The following is a 20,422-nucleotide window of genomic DNA, read 5'->3' as shown; positions in this document are numbered from 1 at the left end:
ACCATGCAGCCAAGAATACTATATCCAGCTAGGCTATCATTGAAAATAGAAGGAGAGATTAAAAGCTTCCAGGACAAACAAAAACTGAAAGAATTTGCAAATACCAAACCAGCTCTACAGGAAATATTGAAAGGGGTCCTCTAAGCAGAGAGAGAGCCTAAAAGTAGTAGATCAGAAAGGAACAGAGACAATATACAGGAACAGTCACCTTACAGGCAATACAATGGCACTAAATTCATATCTCTCGATAGTTACCCTGAATGTTAATGGGCTAAATGCCCCAATCAAAAGACACAGTGTATCAGAATGGATAAAAAAACAAAACCCTTCTATATGTTGCCTACAAGAAACTCATCTTAAACCCGAAGACACCTCCAGGTTTAAAGTGAAGGGGTGGAAAAGAATTTACCATGCTAATGGACATCAGAAGAAAGCAGGAGTGGCAATCCTTATATCAGATCAATTAGATTTTAAGCCAAAGACTATAATAAGAGATGAGGAAGGACACTATATCATACTCAAAGGATCTGCCCAACAAGAAGATCTAACAATTTTTTTTTATTTTTTATTTATTTGACAGAGAGAGAGAGAGATCACAAGTAGGCAAAGAGGCAGACAGAGAGAGGAGGAAGCAGGCTCACTTCTGAGCAGAGAGCCCGACGCGGGGCTCAATCCCAGGACCCTGAGATCATGACCTGAGCCGAAGGCAGAGGCTCAACCCACTGAGCCACCCAGGTGCCCCAGATCTAACAATTTTAAATATTTATGCCCCTAACGTGGGAGCAGCCAACTATATAAACCAATTAATAACAAAATCAAAGAAACACATCAACAATAATACAATAATAGTAGGGGACTTTAACACTCCCCTCACTGAAATGGAAAGATCATTCAAGCAAAAGATCAACAAGGAAATAAAGGCCTTAAATGACACACTGGACCAGATGGACATCACAGATCTATTCAGAACATTTCATCCCAAAGCAACAGAATACACATTCTTCTCTAGTGCACATGGAACATTCTCCAGAATAGATCACATCCTCGGTCCTAAATCAGGTCTCAACCGGTATCAAAAGATTGGGATCATTCCCTGCATATTTTCAGACCACAATGCTCTGAAGCTAGAACTCAATCATAACAGGAAATTTGGAAAGAACCCAAATACATGGAGACTAAACAGCATCCTTCTAAAGAATGAATGGGTCAACCAGGAAATTAAAGAAGAATTGAAAAAAACTTATGGAAACAAATGATAATGAAAACACAACGGTTCAGAATCTGTGGGACACAAAAAAGGCAGTCCTGAGAGGAAAATATATAGCAGTACAAGCCTTTCTCAAGAAACAAGAAAGGTCTCAGGTACACAACCTAACCCTACACCTAAAGGAGCTGGAGAAAGAACAAGAAAGAACCCTAAACCCAGCACGAGAAGAGAAATCATAAAGATCAGAGCAGAAATCAATGAAATAGAAACCAAAAAAAACAATAGAACAAATCAACGAAACTAGGAGCTGGTTCTTTGAAAGAATTAATAAGATTGATAAACCCCTGGCCAGACTTATCAAAAAGAAAAGAGAAAGGACCTGAATAAATAAAATCATGAATGAAAGAGGAGAGATCACAACTAATCCCAAAGAAATACAGACAATTATAAGAACATACTATGAGCAACTCTACGCCAACAAATTTGACAATCTGGAAGAAATGGATGCATTCCTAGAGACATATAAACTACCACAACTGAACCAGGAAGAAATGGAAAGCCTGAACAGACCCATAACCAGTAAGGAGATTGAAACAGTCATCAAAAATCTCCAAACAAACAAAAGCCCAGGGCCAGATGGCTTCCCGGGGGAATTCTACCAAACATTTAAAGAAGAACTAATTCCTATTCTCCTGAAACTGTTCCAAAAAATAGCAATAGAAGGAAAACTTCCAAACTCATTTTATGAGACCAGCATCACCTTGATCCCAAAACCAGACAAGGATCCCATCAAAAAAGAGAACTACAGACCAATATCCTTGATGAACACAGATGCAAAAATTCTCGCCAAAATACTAGCCAATAGGATTCAACAGTACATTAAAAGGATTATTCACCACGACCAAGTGGGATTTATTCCAGGGCTGCAAGGTTGGTTCACCATCCACAAATCAATCAATGTGATACAACACATTAATAAAAGAAAGAACAAGAACCATATGATACTCTCCATAGATGCTGAAAAAGCATTTGACAAAGTACAGCATCCCTTCCTGATCAAAACTCTTCAAAGTGTAGGGATAGACGGCACATACCTCAATATTATCAAAGCCATCTATGAAAAACCCACCGCAAATATCATTCTCAATGGAGAAAAACTGAAAGCTTTTCTGCTAAGGTCAGGAACACGACAGGGATGTCCGTTATCACCACTGCTATTCAACATAGTACTAGAAGTCCTAGCCTCAGCAATCAGACAACAAAAGGAAATTAAAGGCACCCAAATCGGCAAAGAAGAAGTCAAACTATCACTCTTCGCAGATGATATGATACTATATGTGGAAAACCCAAAAGACTCCACTCCAAAACTGCTTGAACTTGTACAGGAATTCAGTAAAGTGTCAGGATATAAAATCAATGCACAGAAATCAGTTGCATTTCTCTACACCAACAACAAGACAGAAGAAAGAGAAATTAAGGAGTCAATCCCTTTTACAATTGCACCCAAAACTATAAGATACCTAGGAATAAACCTAACCAAAGAGACTAAGAATCTATACACAGAAAACTATAAAGTACTCATGAAAGAATTTGAGGAAGACACAAAGAAATGGAAAAATGTTCCATGCTCTTGCATTGGAAGAATAAATATTGTGAAAATGTCTATGCTACCTAAAGCAATCTACACATTTAATGCAATTCCTATCAAAGTACCATCCATTTTTTTCAAAGAAATGGAACAAATAATCCTAAAATTTATATGGAACCAGAAAAGATCTTGAATAGCCAAAGGAATATTGAAAAAGAAAGCCAAAGTTGGTGGCATCACAATTCCGGACTTCAAGCTCTATTACAAAGCTGTCATCATCAAGACAGCATGGTACTGGCACAGAAACAGACACATAGATCAATGGAACAGAATAGAGAGCCCAGAAATAGACCCTCAACTCTATGGTCAACTCATCTTCGACAAAGCAGGAAAGAATGTCCAATGGAAAAAAGACAGCCTCTTCAATAAATGGTGTTGGGAAAATTGGACAGCCACATGCAGAAAAATGAAATTGGATCATTTCCTTACATCACACACGAAAATAGACTCAAAATGGATGAAGGATCTCAATGTGAGAAAGGAATCCATCAAAATCCTCGAGGAGAACACAGGCAGCAACCTCTTCGACCTCAGCCACAGCAACATCTTCCTAGGAACATCACCAAAGGCAAGGGAAGCAAGGGCAAAAATGAACTACTGGGATTTTATCAAGATCAAAAGCTTTTGCACAGCAAAGGAAACAGTGAACAAAACCAAAAGACAACTGACAGAATGGGAGAAGATATTTGCAAACAACATATCAGATAAAGGGCTAGTGTCCAAAATCTATAAAGAACTTAGCAAATTCAACACCCAAAGAACAAAGAATCCAATCAAGTAATGGGCAGAGGACATGAACAGACATTTCTGCAATGAAGACATCCAGATGGCCAACACACACATGAAAAAGTGCTCCATATCACTCGGCATCAGGGAAATACAAATCAAAACCACAATGAGATATCACCTCACACCAGTCAGAATGGCTAAAATTAACAAGTCAGGAAATGACAGATGCTGGCGAGGATGCGGAGAAAGGGGAACCCTCCTACACTGTTGGTGGGAATGCAAGCTGGTGCAACCACTCTGGAAAACAGCATGGAGGTTCCTCAAAATGTTGAAAATAGAACTACCCTATGACCCAGCAATTGCACTACTGGGTATTTACCCAAAGATACAAATGTAGTGATGCGAAGGGGCACGTGCACCCGAATGTTTATAGCAGCAATGTCTACAATAGTCAAACTATGGAAAGAACCTAGATGTCCATCAACAGATGAATGGATAAAGAAGATGTGGTATATATACACAATGGAATACTATGCAGCCATCAAAAGAAATGAAATCTTGCCATTTGCGACGACGTGGATGGAACTAGAGGGTATCATGCTTAGCGAAATAAGTCAATTGGAGAAAGACAACTATCATATGATCTCCCTGATATGAGGGAGAGGAGATGCAACATGGGGGGTTAAGGGGGTAGGAGAAGAGTAAATGAAACAAGATGGGATTGGGAGGGAGACAAACCATAAGTGACTCTTAATATCACAAAACAAACTGAGGGTTGATGTGGGGAGGGGGTTGGGAGAGGGGGTGGGGTTATGGACATTGGGGAGGGTATGTGCTATGGTGAGTGCTGTGAAGTGTGTAAACCTGGCGATTCGCAGACCTGTACCCCTGGGGATAAAAATATATGTTTATAAAAAATAAAATTTAAAAAAAAAAAAGTAGAGAAACAAAAAAATACCAATAAAGATGTACCTAGACGTGAATTTAACAAGAAATGTCCTACTATGGGATACAAAGGAATACTTAACTAAATAAAACAGTGATATGCATTCTAGAATAAAATGACTACAAAATAACAACTGTCCCTAAATTAATTTACTAACTGAATGAACAAAATGAGACTTTTCAACAAAATAAGTTGATGCTAAAGTTGATATGAAAAAATAATCAAGAATTGGGGCGCCTGGGTGGCTCAGTGGGTTAAGCCGCTGCCTTCGGCTCAGGTCATGATCTCAGAGTCCTGGGATTGAGCCCCACATCGGGCTCCCTGCTCAGCAGGGAGCCTGCTTCCTCCTCTCTCTCTGCCTGCCTCTCTGCCTGCTTGTGATCTCTCTGTCAAATAAATAAATAAAATCTTAAAAAAAAAAAAAAGAAAAAATAATCAAGAAGAGTTACCACAATTGTGCAAAAGAAGATTAATGAGGAGGACATAGCTTTATCATACATTAAAATGCATCATAAAGTTACAATTAAACAGTGATATACCAGTCTGTGAACAGAGAGTCCTATATAACAAGACCAGAAAATCAAGAAGCATACCGCAAGAAGAATTAAAATACATCAAATTATATAAGAAGCATTTCAAGTAAGTGGTTAAAAATTAAGGATTTCTTTAAATAATGGTTTTGAGACTACCATCTTGAGGGTAAAAATGAAATTGGCTCTATATTTCATAACATACATCATCAAAATAAATCTTAGATCAGGGATTAATATCTTTAAAAATTAAAACCATAAATAGTACTAGAAAAAAAATGACAGGATTTTTTATTGCAATCTCAAAACACAGTTTTTCTAACTATAACTTAAAACTGAGAAGTCATAAATAAGAAGATGGGTAAAACCTCTGCTTCTGGCCATGATAGAGTAACGGGTACCACATTAGCCTCTTTACTAGGAACAACTACAAACCTGAACAACATAGACAAAGCAAGCCTTTCATAACGTCTTCAGATAACAGGCAGGACAAGGCTGCCATTTCTAAGACAAGGGAAACTCAGAAGGTGAGCAGACTTCAGTCGGTCCTGCCAAGGTGGAGAGGCAGATATCAGTTAAGAGCAGCTGGAATGACAGATTCTTCAGGGAAAAACACAGGAGAGAGGGGAAGATATGCAGAGGGAGGAACTCTAAAAATCTGTGTTGGGTACCTCCATGATGAGCCCTAGCCTGTACCTGTACCAGGACAATTCCATTCAAGACTTACCAGATAGCAAGTACTACAAAGTTGAGAATGGAACCAAGATTCTAGAGTTTGGGCTGTGCTCAGTTAAGAGCAGTACCAGAAAGTTCTGACCCTGATGGGGTGGAGAGTCCTAATTCATACCCCAACATCAGGCTGAATAAGCACAAAAGCTTGCCTTAGAAGTTAGGATGACACCCTAGAGTAAGACTCCAGAACTTCTGGGGCACCTGGGTGGCTCAGTGGGTTAAGCCTCTGCCTTTGGCTCAGGTCATGGTTCCGGGGTCCTGGGATGGAGCCCCGCATCAGGCTCTCTGTTCCACGAGGAGCCTGCTTCCTCCTCTCTCTCTGCCTGACTCTCTGCCTACTTGTGATCTCTCTCTGTAAAATAAATAAATAAAATATTTGGAAAAAAAAAAACAAAAACTCTGTGACCAACAGAATGCAGTAGAAGTAACATCATGGGACTTCCTGGGCAAGGTTATAAGAAGCCCTACAGCTTCCATCTGTGTCTGTGGGAACACTCGTGTAGCTGCTATGGTAGGAGTTCAACATACATAGAGAGATCACATGTAGGTGCTGTGTTTGACAACTCCAAGTGAGTTTCCAGCTGACAACCAGCATCAACTATTAGTCATAAGAATGTGTCATATTGGAAAATGGTTAGCCTAGTCTGTCTGAAGACTGAGTACTAGAAATTAGTCAATCTATGGGACTGAAGGACAAAAAGATTGAAGAAAAGTGAACACATCCTTAGGGACCTGTAGATAAACATAAAATGTTCTAACATATGTGTAGTAAGAATTTCAGGAGGAAAATAGAATCAGAGGAGGCCAAAAAAAAAATTTTTTTCGAAGAAGTAACAGCTGAAATTTTCCCAAATTTGAGGAAGAACACTGACTTTCAGATTCAAAAAGCTCAGTAAACTCTGAACAGGATAAGAACCAATCTTAGGAAGATCATTATAAAATTGTATCAAAGATAGTGCCTTAAAATCATCCAGAGAAAAAGGATCATTTTTATGCAGAGGAACGTGGTTAAGAGTGAATGCTATATATATTCTAATATGTTGTTCTCCAGGGTGTTAAATGAAAGAAGGAAAAAACCATGGAACAATGTGTATAATATGTTACCTACTGGGTGGGGGACGGAGGGGGAAACTCTGGAAGGATACACAAGATATTGATTATATCAGTTGCTTCCAGAAAGGAAAGGGGAAGGAATGGAAAAAAAGAAATGGAATGGAAGGGACACTTTTTACCAAATAGCCCTCAATATCTTTTAAATTTTTACTCATGCTAATGTTTTATCTTTACAAAAAAATTAAACTCAAAATAAATCAAAACAAAAAACTGACAACTGGACAAATTTAACGAAATTTCATATCTCTTAAAAAAATGAAAAAGCTGAAATTTGCAGAAAGTGGGAAAAAAGTAGCTTATAATCATTGGACTGAAAATCAAATAGGCATCAAAATTCTCACCTGCAACACAAGATACTAAAAAGGAGTAGAGATATATCTCCATGATATAAGAAAAAAATTACTTAGAATTACTTCAGATTTTGTTACAAAAGAAAAACAAAACTGGGGACATCACGTTGCCTTATTTCAAGCTTTACTACAAAGCTGTGATCACCAAGACTGCATGGTACTGGCATAAAAACAGACACATAGACCAGTGGAACAGAGTAGAGAGCCCAGATATGCATCCGCAACTCTATGGTCAAATAATCTTCAACAAGGCAGGAAAAAATATCCAGTGCAAGTGTACTAGATGACAAAATTTTTACAATATGGTCAAAATATCTTTCAGGAAAAATATGCATGCCTAATGTATTATCTAACAAGAAATTTTTTAAATAGATTAAACTTCCAATCCAAAAAGTGATAAAACCAACAGCAAAATAAAAGTAGAAAGAATAAGTTGATAAAACTAAAAATGGAAATTAATTATCTAGAATAAAATACTAGAAGACTTCATAAAATGAAAAAAAATGGTGCTTTGAAAACAATATAATAAACAAATCTTTACCAAGTCGGATTAAAAAAAAAAAACAAAACAGAAAAAAGGTATAAATAACATTAAAAGCCAACAAGAAGTCTTTTTTTTTTTTTCCAACAAGAAGTCTTAATCACAGGTACAGAAGAGCTTTTACCAATTCAATGGGAATACCATTCATTACCAAAGTAATGAAAACATTGTTGCATAATTTTTTTCTTGGAAAAACATAAATTGCCATATATACTCAAAAAAGAGAGAAAATCCAAATAGAACACTAAAATGAAAATAAATGAAAAAATAGAGAAGAGGATCCACTTTGAAAGACATATTAATCTAGGAAATAAATTAAAATGACAATTTGATTTCACCAAGTATTTCCCAATTACTGGTATTCAGCATTGGTAAGTGTACGGATGAAATACTCATTCTCATAGACTACTCAAAAAAGTAGTATAAAAGAGGATGCTTTTCAGCTCTATAAAGTGTTACATGCTTAGCTTTTGGCCCAGAAATTTCACTGCAAGGAATGTATTCTACAGAAAGGCTTATCTGTGCCCCAAAAGGCATTTACAAATGACATAGAATCATTTGTAATATTGAAAATATTGGAACAAGCTCAATGTCCCCCGTTATGGGGTTGCCTGTCTATTTTGCACATTAACAGCTTTAAAATAATGTCTATCTTTGTTACGCTTCAGTGAAAGTTTCATTTAAAAATATTTTTAAAGGAAAAAAAGCAAAATACGGAGCAATGTGCGTGACATAATCCCATTTGAATTTTAAAAGAATGAGAACATCATATAGGATGTCGTATCTAGCAGACCATTCACCAAACTCTTAACAGTTCTCAGCTCTTGCTTATGTTAACGTAGTGGTCTTTTCTGGTTGCCCAACCTCCTCTTCTTTATCATTCTCTTCTTGATCATGCCCAAAACAACTCCGGTTTTGTGCCTCAAGAGAAGACAACTCCATCCATATTTCCTGCAGTGAATCTCATTGGTCTATTTATCCCCATGCTCTCCGCAGTAATGGTGTCAGCAAATCACATTTAAGTCATTAAATGCAAGGTGGTTTTCAGGTCAGGGGTTAGTTCAGGAATAAGCCTGTGACTGGGTTCAGTGCAACAAGCCAGAAGGAGCGTGGTGAGGGCTTCTATAAAATAAGTTGATCCGCTCTCAACGGAGAGCAAGAGGAAGTCAAACGATCACTTCAGAACACCAGGAAGTACTGATGTGAAGCCAGAAGCAAAGGCAACCATCTTGGCTGCATGAGGGAAGTAGTCTAAAGAGGGAAGCCACAAAGGAGGGTGCACACCTAAGGGGATCCAGAGTGATGAAGGCAAACCCATTAGACCAAGATGAACCTGAAGGCTTGCAAATTTCTTACATTAAGGTAGAAGAGTCAATACATACCCCAGTTGTTTAAGCAAGTTTGAGTCAGATTCTATTATTTGCAGGTGAAGATATCTTACTTTATACCCTCGATGCCTCAACAGCAGGTAACACTTCACTATTTCCTTCTTTGTGGAACATCATCTTCCCCTAATTGGGGGATTGCACCCTCTTATCTCATTGGACCTGCATTTTAGGTTTCCTTGCAACCTCCCCTTCCTCTACCCAGCCACGTAATATTTGGTTTCCATAAACCTCTTCAGTGGTGGGCGCTTCCTTAATTCTAACCCAATACATTCTCCTAAACAATCTCAACTTCCATGTTTTCTAAATCCTGACAACTACCACCCAATTTGTAACCTTAGCTCTAATTCCCCTCTTGACCAACACATCCATATACCCAACCACTTACTCAAAATCTCTATGAAGCAGCTTAGCATCTTAACTCAGTTCAAAAGTGGGGTCATCATTTTGCATTTAAACACATGAGAAACTCTCTCCTCATGGTGTTCTATAGCTCAGTAAATATTAGCCCATCCATCCAGTTCAAGAGAGAAACCCAGAAATTATCTTTGAATCTACCCTCTTTTTCTCTCTTCACTGTTCCCCATCCCATACGTTATCACCTGATTCCATCGATCCAATATCCCATGTGTCTCTTGGATCCTCTCACTTTTCTCCAAACCCACTATCCCTGCAGTCCAAACACCATTCATCATCACTCATCTCCTATTAGTGCACCTGTCCAACCTTAGTGCTCGACCAATCCATTCTTTATCCTGTGATATGAAATACATACTTTTATTTTTTTTTTAGATTTTTTATTTATTTATTTGACGGAGAGATATCACAAGTAGATGGAGAGGCAGGCAGAGAGAGAGAGAGGGAAGCAGGATCTCTGCCGAGCAGAGAACCCGATGCGGGACTCGATCCCAGGACCCTGAGATCATGACCCGAGCCGAAGGCAGCGGCTTAACCCACTGAGCCACCCAGGTGCCCTGAAATACATACTTTTAAAACGCAAATCTTATCAATGATGATTGCTTAAACCCCTTTAATGGTCTTTCACTGCCTATAGGCAAGAGTTGACAAATCTTAACACAAACTATAAAATTGTGCTTGATCTAGCCCCATCCAGTCACTTTGGTCCCATCAAATATTGCTCTTCCTCTCCCTCCATCTTTCAGGTCCTTGAATGCACCCTGAATGCATCTCAGGATGGCCATGCATCTTGTTACAAGAAGCCTCTCCACCTCTCCAATGTCATACACTTCCACTTCAGGGTTGAATAACTAGAGGGCATCATATTCAGAGTAGGTAGGCTGTAGTTGGTGATCCCTAGGATTGAGCAACCCAACCCCCTGGTCCCCACCATTGCCTAACTACATCTTGTTATTATCCAGATTTCAGTTCAAACACCTCCTCTTCTAGGAAACTTCCCTGACCACTCACCCAGGTTCAGTCTGATTACTGCCTCGAATGTTTGAACTAGAAGGCTCAGCACATTCGTGACTATTTGTTTATGTTAGCCCATAGCTGCCACTTAGCCAAACTAGTAATATTAATAAAGGACTGAACATAATGTTATACATAAGAACATGATTGGATTTTTCCCCTCATAACACGTCAAATGCCTAAGTAATATTTAACAACACATATTTTCTTTCTATTCCTGCTGATGTTCTTGGCTTAGAAATAGTGGGAAAGAAAAAATAAAATAACACAGATAATGCTTTCTATGCCAATAAATTGCCTTTTAAATTTGTCATTTTCATACAGTTATGAAGCCTAGAGAATAGATATGTACAAACATCTGTCCCCTCTATACTCATTCCTCCCAAAGAGGCATGGACAAAAGACCTCGCCAATGGAAAATCAACTCTTTGGATGGCCCCTCTACCGAAGGGGTGCTTTAAAAAGACTTTGGAAACTTTACCAGGCATACACCCACTCTACTACATATGAATGGGGTAAGGTGTAAGCTTAGAGTTTCCCCAGCAGTTTCGAGGAGTGAGAGCTTGGAACCCCTCAAGCAGTAATGGCTGTAACTCTGAAGGTCTTTAAGTAGAGAGCAAGCCGAGAAACCACTGCCCTCTCCCAAACTCATCAAAGCAGCCATTGTGTTCCTCCTCCCCTTTTCTCAAGACAAGAAAATAACCCTCAATCAGACTGAGCCATTCCCCAGCAAGAGGCAAGAGCAGTTTCACTGGGACAGTGAAAGAAACAGACAAGCGTAGCCCAGAGAGTTTTGTCTTGCTGCAGCATTTCGGGTAGCCAGCAGCAAACTCAGCGGTGATCACTAGAAGAAGCAGAGTAGGGAGACAGCCAGTGAGGAGCAAGACCCAGCAGAGAAATTCCACAAGGAGCAGGACTCCTAAACATCTGGGTACAGCCTGGCCTGACGCCCCGGACTCCCTGGTAAAAGCAGATGACTTTTTAAGATGAAAGAGAAAGATCATTCTGGAGTGCCTGTGCTCGTTCCTTCTCTGCTCTGCTCCAACAGGCGGTCGGGAAGAGTTTTGTTCAGCTGCACGTACAGTGTTCAGGGCCCTAAAGGGAAATGCACTCACCATCTTCCTAAACACACTTCTAGCTGTTTGTTTTAGTTTTCCCCTGTAGCATACCATTGGTTAGAATCATGTACTCTCAAGTCAGACCCAATGTTGAATCAAGACACTACTTCTTAATAACTGTGCTTCTTTGAGCTTCACTTTCCCTGTAGGTAATGCATAATAACACCTGCGTTCTGCCATTTTTTGAAGATAAAATGAGATCTTGAAGCCCTGTAGACCCTCAAGGAGAGATAGGTCTAATTAAGAGTATAGCTGTAAAGGAGGAGCTTGAGGCTGCAAGGATCAAAGCTGGTCCAGAGCAGGACCAAGGGAAACTCAGAGGAGATGAATGGGAGCTGGTTGGCTTACAACCAACATTCCCCAAAGTTGGTTCCAAGGAACACCAGTCCTGCCAGTTGTTAGTAAGTCTTACTCACTAGTAAAAACTTTCTGAATAATACCTTTGGGGTACATTGGACTAAACAGTGTAGAAGCTTTCTTACTGCAGGATTTCTGGGTGACTGCAACATGCTGACTCTCATGGCAAACCCCTGGTGCATTCCATAGGAACATTACCTCTGGGAACACATTCTAGAAATGTCAGTTTACACTAATGAGTGTCTGGGTCCTGTCTGATAACTTCTTCTTAAACCAAAGGCTTAGAAGCAACTTTTTCATTAGGAACTAGAGGATGGTACCTTGTGTCTATGAGCTCTTCAAAGCTTACAGATCACTAACTACTGAAGAGAAAATCTGCTGGTTCCAAAGGAAAAAAAAATACAATAAGAAAATTGCAGGAGGGCGCCTGGGTGGCTCATTCGGTTAAGCACCTGCCTTCAGCTCAGGGGGGAGCCTGCTTCTCCCTCCACCTGCTGCTCCCTCTGCTTGTGCATTTTTCCTCTCTTTCTCTCTCTCTCTCTCCCTCTCTGTTGATGAATAAATAAAATCTTTAAAAAAAAATTTTTTTAAATAAAATCTTTAAAAAAACTACAAAAATTTGAAACAGATTTTTAAGTAAACATCTATAAAATACAATATCTCACCACTAGTCAGTTGCTATTTAACACATCATATGTAATATAAACCGACTTTTGATGGAATAGAGGTACATTATAGCACACATGCCATGTTGTGATTCAGGGGCTCTGTTCAAACAAGAGCCTGGAGTTTAAAAGGCCATTAGTTACATTAATAAGACCCACACCTTTAAAACATGTATTATAGTGTCTGTTGTACACACACACACACACACATACACACAGGAGTTGGAGAAGTTCCAACCAATTAAGAACCAAAATTATAAGCCAAGCTCCTAGCATGACAACAGGAGCTGGATTCAGTCACTTCATGGCGAGGTAGGTGGCAGGCTCCCGCCCCACACCTTCTACCAGCCCACAATGCCCAAGCATACTCAGTAGGGTTTGGGTTCTTAACTGGGGAGCAAAGCCTTTTTGGCACAAGCCACAGAACCCTGCAGCGAGGCACAGCTCTTTCCCAGGAAACCAGCCCCTCCCCATGAAAAGCACTTTGGGGCACCTATGTTACAGCGGAGGGCTTTGCACTCACTGCTTCTAAAGCGACATGGAGCTTTCCAGTGGCTCCTTCCAATTCATGGCAAAGGGCAACATTTTAAGGAGTGAGTTGGGGAGGAGGTCGGAGAGGAGCTGAAAGACAAACATGGTTTCTAAATCTTTGCTAAAGAGACTGCATTTGTTTGAAAGGAGACACACAAGAAGAAGCACAAATTCTGAGTCTTGTTAGCAGGAGTGATGACGTCTCCTCACAATCCGTTCAGTCAGCCTGGGTTAACATGAGGAGTTCATGCCCGAGAGAAGTCACTCCACAGCCATGCATTGTGATCTGGAAAGACATCCGGAGTCAAGGGATAAATCTAAACTATCCATCCATTCCTCTACCTTTTTTGGAGGCAAAAAAAAAAAAAAAAAGAGAGAGAGAGAGAGAAGTAAGGACTTAAAAATCCCAAAATACTGACTTTTCCATTGAATCAATCTGTTTTTCAAGGTCTGTTTAATATCATGTTAGGATATTTTCTCATTTCCAAAGTTTTTTCTAACAGTGTAGCTCATTCTCCTTATTTTCTGTATTCTAAATTCTGCTGTGAGTGGTTTAAACACCAAATGGAGGATAAAGTGCCCCCCCCACACACAGGAAACTTCCCTTCCTTTGTTAATCTACAAAGAGACCAATACAGACAAGAGTCACAACTATGTGAAGAAATCATTATAAATACAAATATGAGAACAAGCAGTGAGAATATAATTAAAATTTGCTGTATGAAAAGAATAATATTCCATTGCTCCATGCTATTTTGAGCTGAATTTCCCTGTCTTAGCACGGGGACTCCCCTGATGACATTTTTGCCCTTAAGAATTTCACCACTTCCTCCGAAGCTGTAACTTTTTTCCTCTCTCTCTTTCTCCCCCCTTCCTATTATTGTCACTAGAGAGTGGGGAATGACAAGTTCAAGAAAATGCTTGCCTTGAGGCCAGAGTGTGTTTCCTTTGCACTTGGATTTCCATTTATTCCACTAAATTTCCTTACAATTAATTTTTAAATGGGCTGAGAGAGTTCATTTCCCAAACAGCTGACAAAAACCATGTTCCATGAAAGCCAACGAAATGGCGCTTAGTGACCATTTTTGCTACCATTATAAAACCCTTACAGTATAAATTCTCACTCTGCATTCTGCACTTTATTACCCTGATAGAGTAGTCGGAATATGTTGATACTCCCATGACACCCACCCAGAGCCAGGAACTGGCTTATCTTAATTGTGCCTTAGCTGAAAGCATATTAAATGCAACTTGATTATAAAATGCATTTGAATTGCCACAATAAATTTCTTGGCAAGGTTTCCAAACATCAAGTAAAGAAATCTATAATCTCCTAGTCTGGCCCCTTTGCTGACTTGCCAGGTAACTTTGTATAAAGGCTGCTCCCTCCCCACATCCCCTTTTTTCAGCCAATAAACTAGTAATGATAGATTTGTCTAGCACTCAGGAATGACTGCAAGACACTTCTTTATACAAGGATGGCATTTGGCGAATGGCAAGCTGGCTTTAGGCTAAATATGTCAGAATGATGCTTCAGCACAGGTTGTGGAAGAGGATTTTTTAAAATTTATACTTCACAAACTCATTGGCGTCCTCTAACAATCTCACTCTGGAGCTCAGGGTTTAACACCATGTATTTACTGCCATGTGTCCAGGTCCGTGCCTCCATGCCTTGCCCCGTACTGCACTGTCTGTTCTTTCACGGTGCTAACACTGTTCCAGACACACAGACCTTAAAGAACATGCACCGACAGCCGGATTGGTTGGCTGGAAGTGATAAGACCTCTAATTGGAGGGGTCTGCGTTAAGCTCCTGGCAGAAAGCTTTCTCAGACATATGTGGTGGGACAGGTCTGCCCCAATCCCTGCAGGTAACAGACTGCAAACGTCTTCTTTACCAAGGCGCCTGGGGACAGGACCAAGAAGCAGGAGAGCACTCAGACCCCCACATCAACCTCTCATAGTTCCCCTAGAAGATTTCCGCTGTAGGCTAGGCACCAAAAACGTGAAGTTATTCAGCCTTGACCTTTGTCTAAAGACCACTGGAAGAAAGAAGACTAAGTAGAAAAATGGGTCAAAGTAGAAAAATGGGTCAAAGAAGTTACATTTTCTTCAGTGACAAGGAGCAATGCTCACTACCACCTGGAAACAGAATTCTTTTTTTTTTTTTTTCCTTTTTTAAAGCAAAGAATTCAAAGTAACTCATGTGTGTTACCACCTGCCCTTAACAGTTAGCTACAGGCATTATCCTTTCCTTAGCACTGGGGCAGAACACTTTTTAAAAACTTCCCTGCAACCTATTTCCGTGCTAGGCAATGAAAGGATTGTATTCAGAACAGTGTAAACTGCAAAACTTCCAAATATGTACAACCATGCCAGTCTGCAAGCTCATTAACTAAATTACAGGAGAGTGAGCTTTTCTTATTGACCAAAAAAATAAACTTATGTCCCTTAAAAACATCCCGATGGTCTGAAACAATGGCCAATCTAACAGAACCAAGATTCACAACTTCTTTTTTTTTTTTTTTAATTTTAAAAGAACAATCTCATTGTTGGTTGGTTCGAGCGCCCTCGTGTGTCTCAACAGAGTAATGTCACTTTAGGCTTTCCCAAAGGCTACAGGTAACAGATTCAAGGACACGTATACCCTCTCCGTCCTTGTTTCACCTTGTTTCGGGTGCCTCTTGTGAAACTGCAGATTTGCAGGTTGCCCCTAAGACTATGAACCTGTCCTCTCGGATATAAAGTGACATCGTAACTTACACCTGAAAGAATGGGGAGCCAATGTTCACAGAAGTGGAGACTAATTTCAACTTGCCTGCTCTAGTTTAAACAGGTTAGATCATCCTGCCTATTTCTTTTTCCTCTCCCCACCCAGTCTGGGGGGCGCTCTAAGCCTGCACAAACCCCTCCTCCAAGCTGGTGCTGACATATCTGAAGAACCCAGAGCTACCCCTACAATGAGCAAATCTCAGAAGACCTAGCTCCATCGTCCTATGACCATGGGCAAGCCATTCTTCTCTCTGGGTCCTGGGCCCTTTCTCTGGGAAGAGAGGAGAGTGAGTGGCTCTTTTCTCACAGATAAGAAGCGTCTGCAGAAATGCCTGGCAGAGAGTAGATAGGCGCCCAGTAAATGTTAATTGAATGCAAACTTATAAACTCTATTCCAACCCACTTGACGTATTACATTTCCAGAAAACAGATATTCTTCTTCAAATACAACGTTCATGCGTTAAGAACTAGCTTGGGAATTCATGAAGAACAGAAAAAGGTCAAACATTTCTCTGCATTTCCCACAGCACCTGACCTAGTGCCAGGCACTCAGTAACCCTCCATAAACTGGGGGGTTGGGGGTAGAAGAGTTTGACCTCTTCATGTATTTTCTTTCTCTCTCTCCGTTTGGCAGAGTTTAAAGCAATCAAAGACAAATAAAGAGGCAAAGATTCACTCAGGAATTAGAGACTGTCCACACAGAAAACCTGGTATCTTTCTATAGGACGAAAATAACCCCCCCACACACCCAAACATACTTTTTCCTCCTTTTCTTTCTCCTTCTTTTTCTTGAGGTTCCGAAGGCATGACTCAACAGATCAACAGTTGAGTCAGGCCCAGAACCCCCAAAGAAGAGTATCAGTGACACTCCAACCTTGGTCACTATGGCAGACCAGCCTTGATGGGCCTTGTACTCTGTTAACAAAAGAAACATTTATCAAGAAACCATTCTCCCCGGGCTCCTCTCAACAAAAAGCCAAGGAGCCATTCACTGCTTAGCTTTAAGCTAGCCAAATCCAACAAAGCTCCAGAGATTTTGGCTTAATCTTCTCACTGAACGCATGCCAGCCTTGCACGGGCATGGCCAGGGCACCATCGCCCAGCCTTAGGTGTTGGCAGATTCTCCCACCCACTTCTTTGCACTTTCCCTGCTCAGGGCAGTGGCCAAGCCTCTCCTCCCCTCCCACCCACTACACCTGGGACACCTCCAACTCACACAGTTAGGCTGGGGAAGGTGCTTCCTCTACTGGAAGTACAGTCAAGTCCTTTCGCGAAGTAAGCCTACTACTTTCACAGAAGCCAGAAAGTGCCTGCCCAACGGACATGCCAGTTAATCTTGTCAACCATAAAAGTCATATACATGGGGCGAGAAAAGCTCTGATATGTATGTCTCCATTATCATTAAACTAGGAGAAAGAGGGGGGCACCTGGGTGGCTCAGTGGTTTAAGCCTCTGCCTTTGGCTCGGGTCGTGATCTCAGGGTCCTGGGATCGAGCCCCACATCGGGCTCTCTGCTCAGCGGGGAGCCTGCTTCCCCCCCTCTCTCTGCCTGCTTCTCTGCCTGCTTGTGATCTCTGTCTGTCAAATAAATAAATAAAATTTTAAAAAAAAAAAAACTAGAAGAAAGAGGTTTTTTTGTTTTTGTTGTTTTTTTTCCCAAGGTAGTTCTTAGAATACTTGATAATTTCCATTGTATTTAAATAGCTCTCATATTTTTCTTCTCTTCCTTTCCTACTGCTACCATCATTGTCCAGGACCTTATCGTCACAAACCGATGTTACTAGTCTTAAAACCTCATTCTGTTCTTTTTTTTTTTTAACCTCCATTCTTTTCTTCCTCTAAACCAGCATAAGTCTGAACAAAAGATCTTCTCCAAACACTAACTTCAATGAGTCCTTTAAGAATTCTTATTCAAGAGTGCTTAATGACTCCCTGTTGCTTGCAGGATACAATTCGAATTTGGAAATCTGCTATTCGGACTCCTCCATATTCTCTTATACCACCCAGGGGAGTTGCAAAAGAACCAGACATCACCTCCAGAGTTCCCAAGACTCCTCCATCATTGCTATATCAAAGGCCAAGCTAAGAGCACAGTGACCGTGAACATTCAGATAGCATTGCCTTGCGGTCTAGGTACAAGCGCCCAGCGTAAACTTTACAAGTTTTCTCCTTTCAGAAGAAAGGTTTCATCGGGCATTTCTCCTTAGAACGCAGTTCCCTTCTTTGATGTTCCCAAGTGCACCGAGGCTCATGCTAATTATGTTCACACTGAAGTGGCTGGCCGGTGTTGGATTTCTTCAGAGGACAGTTTATCTGTCTCTGTGAAACACTTCGCACACCCGGCAATGAGCCTGCAGGCACGTGATAGTCAATGAGTGAAATAAGAAGGAACAATAATAAATCAACATCAGAGAAAATGCAAAACACATCCGGGCACTTGTCGGACATTGTGTTCTGGTGGGAGCACCAGATAATGGGGGAAAGAATGTAGATGGGAGAAATCATCACTCTACAGCCTACAAAGCCAGTAGGCCAACATGGGGGAAAGCCAACAAGGGAAACAAACTGCACTGCCTTTAACAGGGGGAAATGCCTAAGGAGGTAGAGAATGCTGAGGAAGAGAAAGCAAGATCCTCAGGAAGGAAATACACACATCTGTTCTCTTGTTCTCCTTCTAGAACACAACACTGAACTATCACATTGCATTTCCATCCATCTACCTCTCCTGCTTAAAGCAAAAAAAGACAATCTCTGAGCTTCACAGATGTGAGCTTTTTTAAAAAATGAAACAGTCATAGCTTTTCCCTAAATTCTTATAAAGAGAGAACAGCAGTTCACATCTTTACCAGACAGACCCTTCCTTGAAGCCCCTTTCATGAAGCCTTCCCCACATCTCTACCCAGTCTTGACCAGGCCCTTCTCTTACTGTGTAAGGTCCTGACATCCTGACCCTTCAGGAAACATGATGAGGTTGACCCCCTTTCCAACTGCAAGGTCAACAACAAGAATCCTTATTTTTCCTTCTCGTGTATCTCTTCTCTGTTACCTTCCCCCGCTCAGTCCCCAGCACCCAGCCGGGAAGGGACTTGAGAAATGCCGATACTGTCAGTTAATCTAAATTGAAATGTACTTATTTCTTAATGAAAATGTAAAAATTCCCTCCCTTGCCTTTAGTATTTCCTTTATCCTTTATTTCCTCCATCCCTTTTCTAACAAATTTCATGCTTCCCAAACAATCCTTTTGTGCAAGCAGGGCGGGGCTAGACTCACTCGGCACGCCCACTCCCCTCACACATACAGAGCTGAGTCTTGGTTTGTGGTTAGTAGAGTTGGCACCCTTTCTTCAACCTTTGAAGATTTTAGGATCTAAACTCAAACCACTGGCTCTATTTCTTTGCAAGATCATCTTGACTCTGTCTCTATGACTCTCCAGGGGCCCTTTCTCATTTATGTCCTAAAATTTTGTGAAGGTTTTCTTGCTTAATCCCTTCACTTCACCCCAGCCCTTAATCCAATGCCCACGTTTTAGGGGTTTTTTTGTTTGTTTTTGGGGGGGTGTTTTGTTTTGTTTTTACCCCAATAAATCCTCTCCTGGATCATCATCCTTCTTCACAAGCTGGGGATATGTCTCAGTGTTGCTAGCTTATAAGGAAATATGAGCTTCTACACTGGGCATGATTTCTGATGCCACTGTAATTTCCCCATTAAGCCTAGAGCTTATCAGTCTTCTCTCCTACACATTCTGGTCTTTTCCTACGCCTTCCCTGTCCTACCTGCCCCCAAGAAATGAACTGGTTTACCTAACAGGTTTAGTCTTGCTTTGGCCAGCTTATTGTTTCAATGTGATTATGAAGTCCCCGGGCTTGAAAACACAGTTTGTTAATTTCCAGGCATTCCCCAGGTCTCCCTGTTGAGCCGTGGAGGTGTGCATGTGTGTACCTAGGGTTACCAACACTCCCGCTGTTTGCAGTCATGCTGGTGACTTAAAAGATGGACTCGAGGTTAATATGGGTTACTGGAGAATCATAGTTTTAGAGATATAAGTAATGCCAGACTCCAGTGTGGGGATTTCACAGATTTGAAAACAGAGGCAGAACAAGGTAAAAGGACTTGACCACGGTCATAGAGCTAGTCAAGAGAGCGATTGGGACCACAGCTCAGAGCCGTCTTATCCCAGTCCATCAGAGCCCTTCCACTCACATCTGTCCCTCCTCGGGGACTCGTATATGTGAGTGAGAGCTCCGGACACCCAGATGCATCCAGAGAGCATCACAGACCTACATATATGTACCAGCGAGATGGGGACAACACTGTTCATGTAGCTTACAACAGAGACTACGAGCTGGTAAAATCAGACCAAAACTGCTA

At 40.9% G+C, this 20,422-nt stretch overlaps 1 long non-coding RNA gene across 2 annotated transcripts in view; it reads right to left on the bottom strand.

The window, feature by feature from the left end:
- Positions 1–20,422, bottom strand: part of LOC125092880 (uncharacterized) — a 128,664-nt gene that overhangs the window by 83,866 nt on the left and 24,376 nt on the right. The gene's annotated exons all lie outside the window — the stretch shown is intronic.

The sequence above is a fragment of the Lutra lutra genome, chromosome 2 (assembly GCF_902655055.1).
Source record: "Lutra lutra chromosome 2, mLutLut1.2, whole genome shotgun sequence".
Classification (NCBI taxonomy): domain Eukaryota; kingdom Metazoa; phylum Chordata; class Mammalia; order Carnivora; family Mustelidae; genus Lutra; species Lutra lutra.
Note: the sequence above shows the minus strand (reverse complement) of the source record. Positions and strands in the feature narration are given on the sequence as shown.